Source organism: Morone saxatilis, unplaced genomic scaffold (genome assembly GCF_004916995.1).
Source record: "Morone saxatilis isolate NCDOM2014 unplaced genomic scaffold, NCSU_SB_2.0 Contig9, whole genome shotgun sequence".
Lineage (NCBI taxonomy): Eukaryota > Metazoa > Chordata > Actinopteri > Moronidae > Morone > Morone saxatilis.
This window is the reverse complement of record NW_023340268.1, coordinates 1,301,413-1,312,444: the sequence shown is the minus strand read 5'-3', so window position 1 is coordinate 1,312,444 and position 11,032 is coordinate 1,301,413. Positions and strand designations below refer to the sequence as shown.

The 11,032-nt window shown below is 41.7% G+C and overlaps 1 protein-coding gene across 1 annotated transcript in view; it reads left to right on the top strand.

The window, feature by feature from the left end:
- The first annotated feature begins 933 nt into the window (after nucleotides 1–933).
- The window catches only part of LOC118343274 (zinc fingers and homeoboxes protein 2-like), a 68,523-nt gene continuing 58,424 nt past the window's right edge, over nucleotides 934–11,032 (top strand). The window contains exon 1 of the mRNA XM_035682045.1: nucleotides 934–1,118. The gene's annotated coding sequence lies outside the window, so the exon portion shown is untranslated. The remainder of the gene's footprint in view (nucleotides 1,119–11,032) is intronic.

The window sequence follows — 11,032 nt, the reverse complement described above, 5'->3', positions numbered from 1 at the left end:
TGTGACGTCACCCATCGGTTTGTGCAGTTTTGAAGCCTCGAGTTTGGTCGGAGCCAGCGGAGGTGATGTTGAGCTGCTCTCATTGGATGGGCAGTTTCGACTCGTCCGTAGCAGGAAACAATGACGGCTCGCCCGCTCACACAGGGTCTGGTATATCAGAGAAACAGTACAATGTGTTTGTGAACAGATTTGAGGAGAGAAATAGTCAACGCAGTAACAGAATCTGGATCCACAACATTAGAAGATAATATAATTCATCGCAACCGAAGCTGGTAATGGAAGTAGTTAAGGAGGGAGTGAAAATAGGGTAAAGACGAAGTTTATGACCTCCGTTGGGTCCGTCGAGGCGTTGTTGGTTTATAACTGCTAACAAATAAAACAACCTGTATAAGGTTCAAGGATAAACGGACGTTCTGACACCAGGCAAGTGAAGAAAGGTTCTGACTGCTTCACACCGAATGTGGACAGTCAGAAAGAAGTGGCGGAGGTTAATACAGTGCAATGAGGAGCCGTCGTCTCGTCTTCGACAAACGAGGTCAAAGTTGAAACGCTCGAGAAGACGAAGTCCGACGGCAGCGCAGAGTCGTCTCACCCTTTGTCTTTCCGTCTCTCTCCCTCTCTCTCTCTCTCTTGCTCACACAGTCCACCCCTCTCTCTCTCTTTTTGTCGCTTCCTCCCTACTCCGTTTTGGCACACGTTGCCACGGTAACCACTGCCTCTTTTTTTGGCTAAGTTGTAGTGGTGCAGTTTTTAAGGCCCATACTGGTTTCCACCACTCCTTCATTTAGGCAATCAAACACTGCCTGCATCCATCTCTCTAACACACACACACACACACACTGTCACGCCTACACACTCGTACAGTAGGTCTGATTTGCCTTTGATTTGTCTTCTCTCTCTCTCTCTCACACACACAACCTCTCTGCTTTCAGATTCCACAGGAGATTACCCAGAGTGCCGCCGGCCTGAGGATCATCCAGAAGAGAGAGAGAGGGACGAGAGGGAGAGAGAGAGAGAGAACGAGGAGGACGCACACGGTGATTGGAGGAGGAGGTGGAGCCTCGGAAAGACTCCCCGCTCCCCCCTCATGTGAAGCCCCTCCCCTCTGAGGAAGTGCAGTGAGTAGCTTCAACCTTTTTCTGAGGAAGAGACAGACTTGTTGTGTTTCTTTGTCGCTTTTATTGAAGTGAACAACCAGCATTACCCATCGTGTGTTTTTCGGAGCTGGTGTAGCCGCTTGAGTCACAGGATAGTGTAACGACACGCTGCCGTGTTCTGGCTTCGTCGTGGTGGAAAAAGCACTTTAAGTCCTGTTATACAACCTTAAATCTCCCTGCTTTAACCACAGAAAAACTATTGTACAAAAGCTCCTTCATGGCGGGCTGAGGGGTTGCTGGACTCCTGTTGAAACACTGGTAAATGCTATTAAGTCAGTCGTGTTGGTTTAATGGCGACCCTGCAGGATGATGTGACTCCTGTGGTCCTCAATCCAAGAAATAAATAAATAACTGGTCATGTGACGTTGCTGAGCTGTGGCAGGTGTGTTGTGCCGTAGCGAGTGGGCAGGTGAGCCTCCTCTTGTTGCAGCAGCTCTTCTTTTTTATCCCAAACAACCCAGATTTCATTTTCATCTGCAGTGTAAGATCCACAGTTGCTTTTTCTAGAGAGCTGGTTCTATTGCTGTAGTGTAAAAGTGTGTTTATGTATGTATGAATAAGCGTTTTAACGGGAGTAAGAATGAAACACGTTACCTGAGAAAGAAAGACCATCTGGAGGTTTTGTAAATCTCAATTTTTGTAAATTGTAAAATGAAGTAACATAACCTGCAGTTCCTGTAACGGCCACTAGAGGCTGGCTCCAGCAGTGAGTCAGTCTCCATAAGGCTCCATATTAAAATGCCAAACTTTACAGCAGAAATAAACATGTTTACAGACTGCTTTAATTCATGAAAACAGGGGGGTGACTTTTTATATAACTCACCCATTTGAATTATATTAAGGCTTAAAGTTATGCATAATTAAGGGCGTCGCCACATTGATTGACAGGTGGGTGCCGTCACAGGCAGCTGTTTTCAGTCACCAGGCTTCGTTCAGAGCTTCAGAAACCTGTGGCGGACGTCACAGAGACTACGTCCTCTTTCAATACACAGTCTACGTTTGTGATCCCGCTCTGAGATTCTGTGTGGCTTTGGGTGTTGAACTGAACAAACAGTTGTTAAAGTTTAGGATTTGTCTGTTAAATCGAAAAGGTGATCATTAATGTGTGATTCATACTCCACAGGCACCTGTAGACCACAATCCTTTATTATCAAATGTGAGGATTTGCTGCTTTTCTCTGTTTCATATCACTGTGATCTGTTTGGTTGATTTGAAGACGTCTCTTTGGGTTTTCCGATGGGGATGTTATTCTGTTTTATGACATGTTAGTGCTGGTTCAGCTCCTATCATCCTCTTTCTCATAGTTAATAAAGTTAAATAATACTTAACTGCAGTGCAGAGTGTTGCAACTTTCACATATTTTAACCGTCAGAAATTAACCATGAATCCTGCGCCTGCATTAATTATCCAGCTAGTCAGAGATCGCCTGTGAAACAAACAGAGTGAAACTGCATGTCAAAATGTAACCAGGAGAACATCCAAGAGCTCAGTGTGAAAGCACATCACTCGTCTAAGTTTTAATCCTTGAGATGTATTGCATTTAGAATTACTTCAGGTTATCTCTTCTTCTTTCTTTTGATATTTGTCTGTGTATCGTGTCACCGAGTACGAGAAACAAACTGTCAGAAAGAAAGTCTCCACATTTTGTAGTAAAGCGTGCCGACTGTAAAGCAAGCTGGTGTAAATCCCAGAGATTTGTTCAGAGCGATGAGTCAGTCAGAGCAGGATCTGATCAGACGGCTCAGAGGAGAAAATCCTCGAGGAGAAACAGAACCAGATCCTCAGCGGAGGAGGAGAGGAACAGAAATGATGGGAAATCTTCACGTCAGCTCATATTTCCGTAGATAAAATCTCACACTGTGATCCTTGATGTACATGATTAAAGAAATCCTTGAATACGTGCGCATAAAAAAAGCCAGAAAGCACCGTGTGTGGTTAAAAGAACGAAACAGAGAGCATCGTCTCGTCTTCGCCGCCTGTCGCTCCACAGGTGTTTGCCCTGTTTTTACCGAAATTATACACTGGTGTCGGGTACAATCACTTCTCGTCCATCAGGAAGAGGAAACTTAAAAGTGAAATCAAACCCAGCCTCACATCTTTGGGCTCTTTTGTCCCCTCAGCGTCCTTCAGTCCCTCAGAAAGTGGGGGAAAGAGGCTAAAAAACACAATTTGGCAAAATTCAAGGCCTTGAGATCCATTCAGTGTAAAGTCTTATTTTGTCACTTTGAATATGGCTGTTTTTCTCTTCCTCTCTTCCTTACTAAACACTCCACAGCCCCCTCTGGAAAACCTTGAAAGTTAGAGTCTAGTTTTCCAGTCATGAAACCACCTAGAAATTGATTAAAATGGCCAAATATCCTGGAAATAATCTTATATTCTAGATATAAAATACTCTCACTCAGACCTGGGTGAACGTGGTTGTTAAACTCGACTGTTGATAGAAGCTTCAGAGTGGTTCGGTCGTAGTTTACCAGACGTGGAGCAGAACAGAATTGCACTTCTAGAAAAAAGACAATTATTCTTAAATATAATCAGAATTTTGAGCTTAAAAAGAGTGGGAACCCTGACACAGTTCTGCACCGCTTAGCAATTACATTTTCCTGTTCAGTTTCATCTAAAAAACCAACTTCCTTAAAATGTTGAATTGGGGTTTCAGGCTGAAATCGTGCCATAAAGGCTGGTGGTGAAGAAGAGTACGAGAAAGGGGAGTGCCATTGTCGAGAGAAGAGGGTGAGAGAGTCACACCTCGAAGACTGAGAGGTTTTGGGATGAAGGCCGAGACATCCTTTTGTATAGAAAGTGGCTCCGGGAAAAAGTCAGAGAGACACTTTGAGAGATGTGACATTTCATTCCCAAAATTCAAAACACAGGTCCAGTTTTCTGCAGATTGGCTTTTGTAGATTTTAAAAAAAAGTGTAGATGGAGTGAGGAAGAGCAGGTTTGAGGGAGAGCAAGAGGAAAAATCACATTTGAGAGCGAAGTATCAAATGAGCCACCAGCAGGAAGAACAAAATTGAGAAGCAGAGTTAAGAGAAGAGAGAAGAGGATTTGATACTTGAGGAAAAGAGCAGCAGAAAGAGGACTAATGGAAGAGACACGTACTTCAAACTGTATATACAGTCCGAGCCAGACGGAAAGAAGAGAGTCCGAGATGGTTTTTGAATCAGGTAGAGCGTGTGTGTGTGAGGTGTGGATCCCTCCTGAGCTGGAACCAACATGCTCAGTTCAGCAGGTTCATGCAGTAACAGTTTAAACATGCCAGCGTCCACAGCCTCCGGTGCCCCCGCAGCACCGAACTAAACCGCCTTTGTAGTCCGAGCTGCCACAGAGGCTGCTGCTACGTTAGACGATTGTGTGATTTGGGAGAGCACACATTCAGGGGAACTTTTCAACAAAGCTTGTTTCAGTCGAGGCAGTCAGTCAGTTTGTGTTAAAAGTTTTGGTAACCACATCTGGAGCTGGCACGGAGGTCCAGAGTATTTGTATCAGTCAGCTGACCCAAAATAGCTCGCTGACGATTGACACTGGATTCATTCAGTAAAGTCTGACATGTAAATCTGACTTCAGATGAGTTCATGAGAAACGTCTTTACAGGAAGAGTTCATTAGGAAAATGCAGAAAATAGAAATTGATTAGCTGAAGCCACGTGACTGAGCAGGAGATCAATACAGCGTCAGTGAACCGTCTTTAGAGGAAGTCAGTGAAATAGGCTCATTTGGCATCAATTCAGTTATTAATATGACCCCATCAGGGAGACGGTCGGTTCGGCTACATTCACCAGTAACAACGTGAATCCCAGCTGCCTCCGCTGAAAGTTGGTGAAAGTAACCGGTGTAAAATGATCACTGCAGAGGCGAGTGCTGGTGGTGGTCCTCACCTCTCCGGCTACGTACTTTAACATCCAGGGAAGATGCATTTGCGGGATGTTGAAGGCGTACTTTAGCTTGCAAAGGCTGTGGCTAATAACAAAACAGAAACAGTTGATATAACTGAAGAACAAGCGGGAGAACCACCGATACGGATTATACCGTTATGGCTGCAGTGCGTCATCCAGCCATACTTTTAGCTCCGCCCCCAAAAAGTCCTGAACCCAAAACCAAAGACAGTTTAACGGTTTAACTCCACAATTCAGTACTAAATAGTTCAGTTTTTTATAATGTTTTTAATAATTATTTACTGACATGTATAATGTGTTTGGAGAGAAATCACTGAATATCTTTTAATCCTGGCTTTTATTTAAGGTGCAATTGTTGCCTCAGTATTGATGATTGGTCTCTCTTTATCCCTTGTGTCTATTTATTTTGTAAAATGTTACCTATTTATTAAATTTTATCCAGCATTTAGCCAGCATGTTTGTACCCTTTGCTGCAAGTCTGAACATCTCGTCTGAAAATACAATAAAATATAAAAAGAAACATGTTTTTTTCAGCTCCATCCATCGCTTGTCCAAATAACCCACAAATATGGCAATGAGCAACCCAGTGTCCCTCCAACAACTTCAGGCTGATGACACAGATGCTATTTTCACATTTTTCTGCCCTCTGGCTTCTACTAGCTACGAATACCAACGGTGCTGTTCAGATTACTCTACGCCCAGTCTGTGATAACTATTCACCAAATAGTGGCTCGCAGGAAAACAAGCAGGGAACCATCGACATGTATAAAGATGGACGACGCGACAGCTCTCCAAAAGTGAAGCCAAAACATCTTGAGTCTCTCTCTCTCGAGTAAAGCTCTATTTATACTTTCTGCACCGCCCAGACTTTACGAAAGCGTCAACACGCCTAGAAATGTGGGCACCGTCTGTCCTCCTCCTCATCCGTTACGGAGTGAATGAGGGACTTAATGCCACTTTGAGAACCCTATGTAATGGAAATTGCTGCTTTGTGCCATTGGATGATGACATTTTTGTATCAGTGTTGAATTTGGATGTGGTTTGCCTCATAGTAGCTTCTCTGTTTACTTGTGCAGTTCTTGCTGCTCTGCACTGATAGTGTGATTCTCTGTAAACAAGTAGTTTGGATAATATTAGAAGAACCTATCCAGAATAATTGAATACTAACTCATGCCACAGCTCCGGAGTTTAAAATGTGTGTAGACTTTGTAGAAGTGCTTCCTAAAACCAAACAGTGTTGAAAATATTGTATTTATTTTGCTTGTGTGCGTCTCTGAACCCATCAGTAACTTTTACCATTTCTCGCCTGCATATAAGATCTTTCCACTGCAGCACCAGCACCAAATCACAGTCACCAGTCTAAGGGGCTCGCTAGCGCAGAAAACCTGACCATCCAAAGCCAAAATGTACCAGCGTTTGGCTGCTGTCCAGTCAGCTTTTTCAGCGTTTTCCTGGGCTCCAGCCAGCCTGCAGGCCGCTGCCAGCCCCACTGGGTGCTCGGGAAGGTTTATTTTCACAGCCCTTCTGCTTTATTGAATGGGCTCTGTGAAGCTCAAGGGGTGGAGCGCCATGCTAACACTGCCAAGGTGATGGGTGCAGTTTGCACATGGGTCATCCCAGCTAAAAATATTTGCATCGAAGGTGCTATGAAGCACCAGCGAATGAAAGCATCCACCAAATGGCGGATTGCTGGGGTTGCAGAAACAACTCTGCACCTGATAATTTGGTGGGTTTTTTCCCTCTTCGTACTTGCACGGAGAGTTCCTCGGTTGTTTTCATGCTGAGTGAGTTTCATGACCCTCAGGCCTTTGAAACCATCTAAAAAAATGAATGGGTATTAAGAGAAGATAAGGCTGTTTTCTCCTTTCCTGGAAAGCTTAGTTTTTGCAGATTTGAGGCTTTATCACCACTGAGATATATCACTGTATTTATGGCTGCACAGTTCTGGCTTGCAGCTATTTTAATACCTATTGTGAATGAGATTATTAGTCTTAATTATGCGAAGAATCAAAATATTTAATTGCACATCACATCAACATTTCAGCTACAGCAGGTCTGAATTTCTGAATATTGCTGGTACGTCGTTATTAATTGTGAAAAACAAAGACAGCACGATTAGTGTGATGCCCTAACGTTGTGTCGCTCTCTGATCATGTTGTTGTTAATAAAATCGCCATCTGCTACCTCCAAATGCTGCTGCTTTAGTCTTAAATCTGAGCGGCGGCAGGAAGCGAGCGGGGATCTTAACCAGCGGTGGGAGTGTGAGGAGCGGTACTGTACGGGGGCTGATGGGATCTCCACAACCGCTGGTGGAGGTATCGACTACGTGGGAGAGAATGACTCACCCTAAAAATCCACACACACACACACACACCTGTGGAGGAGGTGTGTGTGTGGGCAGTCAGTGTGGCCGGGCAGATTGCTGCTCGCTGCTCGCCTCTCGCTGAGCTGTTGTATGAAACCTCGCTGCTGCTGAACTTCACACCACAACACTCGAGTCCTTTGGGTTTTTTATTTATTTATTTTTTTGGTGCACCACCAACACACCTGCACCGGAGCGAGCGGCTGCGGTGGCCGGTTGCAGCCGGAGACATTTCACTCGTGGTGATTCACTTGTTTTGCTTGGTGGTTGTGTGTGATTGCAGCTCTTCTTCTGAGATCTCGGGCGTTAAGTTTTTAACTTTTAGGTCGTCTGTTTCTCTTCCCTCTGCTGCGAAATGTTGTGGGTGTTCTCAGTTGAGAAATATTTCATCCAAAATTCCTTCCTTTGCAAAGTTGTATCCAGATCCTGAATTTCTGCACAAATTAACACAATCTGAGTGAATTTCAGCACATTAAACGTGCGTATAGCTGCTTACCCTAGAGTGACAATTCAGCTTCTTTTTAAAGTTGGTATTTTGGCTCTTTATTAGAGTAATTATTAACTATTTTTGTAATTAAAATGTAACACTCCTCGACACATATGGCTTCAGATGTGAACTCTCTCACAGGTGTTGCCTCCACATTTACACTTCAAGGTGAAAATACGATTATATACAAATATTTTAAAGATCTAATAGAGTTTTTTTTTACCGTTTGGTCTCCAGCAGCTTCAGTACCGCTGAAACTCATGGCCCAAATGCACTGAAAGCACCTGACGTGCACACTTCGAAGCTCCCCTGTTGTTTTCAATGGCCGATTGTGCACAAAAAGCATCATGAGGCACGTCGAGCCGCCTTGACCTGCCTTCCTGCTGCGACCTTGTTTCAATTTTGAGGACCAAGTGACTAAAAGCTGTTCTTTCTGCAGCTGCAGTACCTGTTTGGAAAGTGCTAAAACGAGTAAAAAGATTAGGTTTATTGAAGAAATACATTAATAATATTAATAATACTAAAGAAATACATAGATAAAAGAATAAATTCACAAGAACAGTTGCCTTCCTGCCTTATTTATAGACCAGTGGTCCCCAACCTTTTTCCATAAGGGACCCTTTTCTATCACTGAGTAAACTGACTGACATATTTTTTGTATATTTCATATTATATTCAGTGCATGACAATCACAGTAGAGAACAGCCAATAAACTGTACAGTGAACACAAACAGTGAACATAATAACTGCAGGAAGTTTGTGATTTGAATGAATTTTAAGCAGATTATTTCAGCCTTTTCTGATATTTCTAGTAACTTTTATACAACAATCTGTATAATGTATTTTTTTAATGTTTAACAATCATACATTCTTAACAGGCTTCTTTCTTGACAAATTGAGTGTTCTCCCTAAAACTTGACCATCTTTGGTTGTTTTAACTGCGTACTGAGAGCGAAGGCTCTTTGAATACATCATTTTAAGTAAAACAAACTCAATTTTGTAAGTTAAAAAAACAATTAGCTTTAGTAATTTTAAGTGACACTGACTTAATTTTGTCATTTATTTATTTATTTGTACTGTGAAAACAAAATACCCAGTAAAAAGTACTTAATCAGGAAGGTTCCTGTAACTTACAAAACTAAGTTGGTGTCACTTAAAATTATTGGTAAAAGCTGCTTAATCAACAATCTTTTTAACTTAAAAATATTTAGTTTGTGTATTTCGATGTAATCCATTTCAACAATAAGGTTAAAATAACATATTGCATTACATTGCACAGAACTGAACAAAAAGCTGAGATGTCGACCTGTATGTTTAAAAAAAAAAGTTGTCTTCCTCACGACCCCCAAATGTTTGGCGACCCCCAGGTTCGCAACCGCTGTTATAGATTAATCCAATAGAAATGTTGAGAAAATGAATGAGGGATATCTAAAGAATACAAACTTGTGCCTGCCTACATATGAATAGAAACTTTTTTTCCCCTGAGTATTGATGGTGCTATGGTGTTGGCATTTCAAATCTGATGCAGTGTGCCATCAAATTAAATGTGGTGCATCAATTATCACTTTCAGTTTGTTTGTGCCTCCGTCGTTACCCACAACTCTGTACAAACACTGTCTGTTGGACTGAAACTCAAAGTATGCAGTCTTTAATAAGGAAACTAAACATGATTATGAGTAAGGGTCAGTGCAGTACAGGGCGATTCATTATCACACCTCTATAAAGTCGGAGCTCTATAAAGACTGTGGACTGAGTTGGTTGAACTTTGTGAAAGTGTTATTGGTTTCTTAGTGCCAGAGTTTTGTGCTGTGCTTCATTAAAGTTAGTCTCTGGGTGATGGGGTATAAAGTATTCACTAAATACTTCATAACCCATCACCCAGAGGCCTGTAATATTTATTAAGCCTAAGCAGGCAAGATATTATCTGTTTACAGAAATAAGAAATAATCTAGCTTCCTCTTTCTTCTTGTGGGATAATTAAAACGTGGCTCTTCAGCAACATTGTTGAAAGATTCTTGATCTTAATGGGACTTCCTGTTGAGAAATAAAGGTACAATAAATAAAATTAAATAAGTTAAGAAGCAGAAAAACACTTTCTTTAGCACTCCAGTTAGAAAACATCATAATCACTTATTCACATTAATTAAACCCAACTCAAGAGTGAACTGTTGAAGTAATAACTGTTGTTTTCAGTGCACTTTGTGCAGTAATTTAATTAGTTTGTTTCATTGACTTATTTTATTTAAAGTCAGCTCTGTAATGTCAAAATCTGCTTTAGTGGAAGAAAACGGAGTAAATTCAGTTTAAGTGCTAACATTTGTATGATGAAGACGCATTATATGTTGTATATATTGTATATTGTCTTACTTTATTCAAATAAATAACACATTTTAAATGGAGATTGGAGAAATTATGCATTAGTGTAATATACTTACTAGTTTTAAGTTTGGTTAAGTGAATGAAATTGGTACAATTAACTTAATTTACCCAAGTTACCTTAACAATAAATACTTGAGTTACTTGTACTCGAATCAAATATTTTAGATTGTTTCAGGTAATTAAGTCTTCATAGAGGTTTGTGAACCTTCTCCTTAACATCATGAATCTATTTCTCCTCAGTTTGTTGTTATTTATTTTAGATTTAAGTCTTCTCCCCTGATCTAAAAAATCTGCCGGTTTTCAAACTTTAGTCAACTTGAATTCTCTGAAGGTTTACAGTGGCTCCTTGTGGGACTCTCCCGGGAGCAAACACACTCACGAACCCCGTCCATAAAAGATAAGGAGGTCAGGATTTAAGCTGCAGTAAAGCACTCCGCTTCCAGAAGACAGTTTTGGGATTTTTAACACCGACCCCCCTCCGCTTGGCGAAAACAGCTCAGTAACACTGGAGTTTATCCAGCACCACATAATTGAGGCCATGATGAAGTCAAGTGTTTTTCAGAGTAATGAGTGTTGGACTGTTTTAGTCTGGAAGGTAGATCCGCCTCACAGCCCCCTCCCACCCCCCCAAATCACCCGCCCACGCATTTGTTCAATTTTGCTAAGTGCCACTCAAGAGATATTCCTCAAAAATAAAAAAAAACATTCTCAAATTGATTATTTTTTTGGGGGGGGTGGGGGGGGGGTTGGAA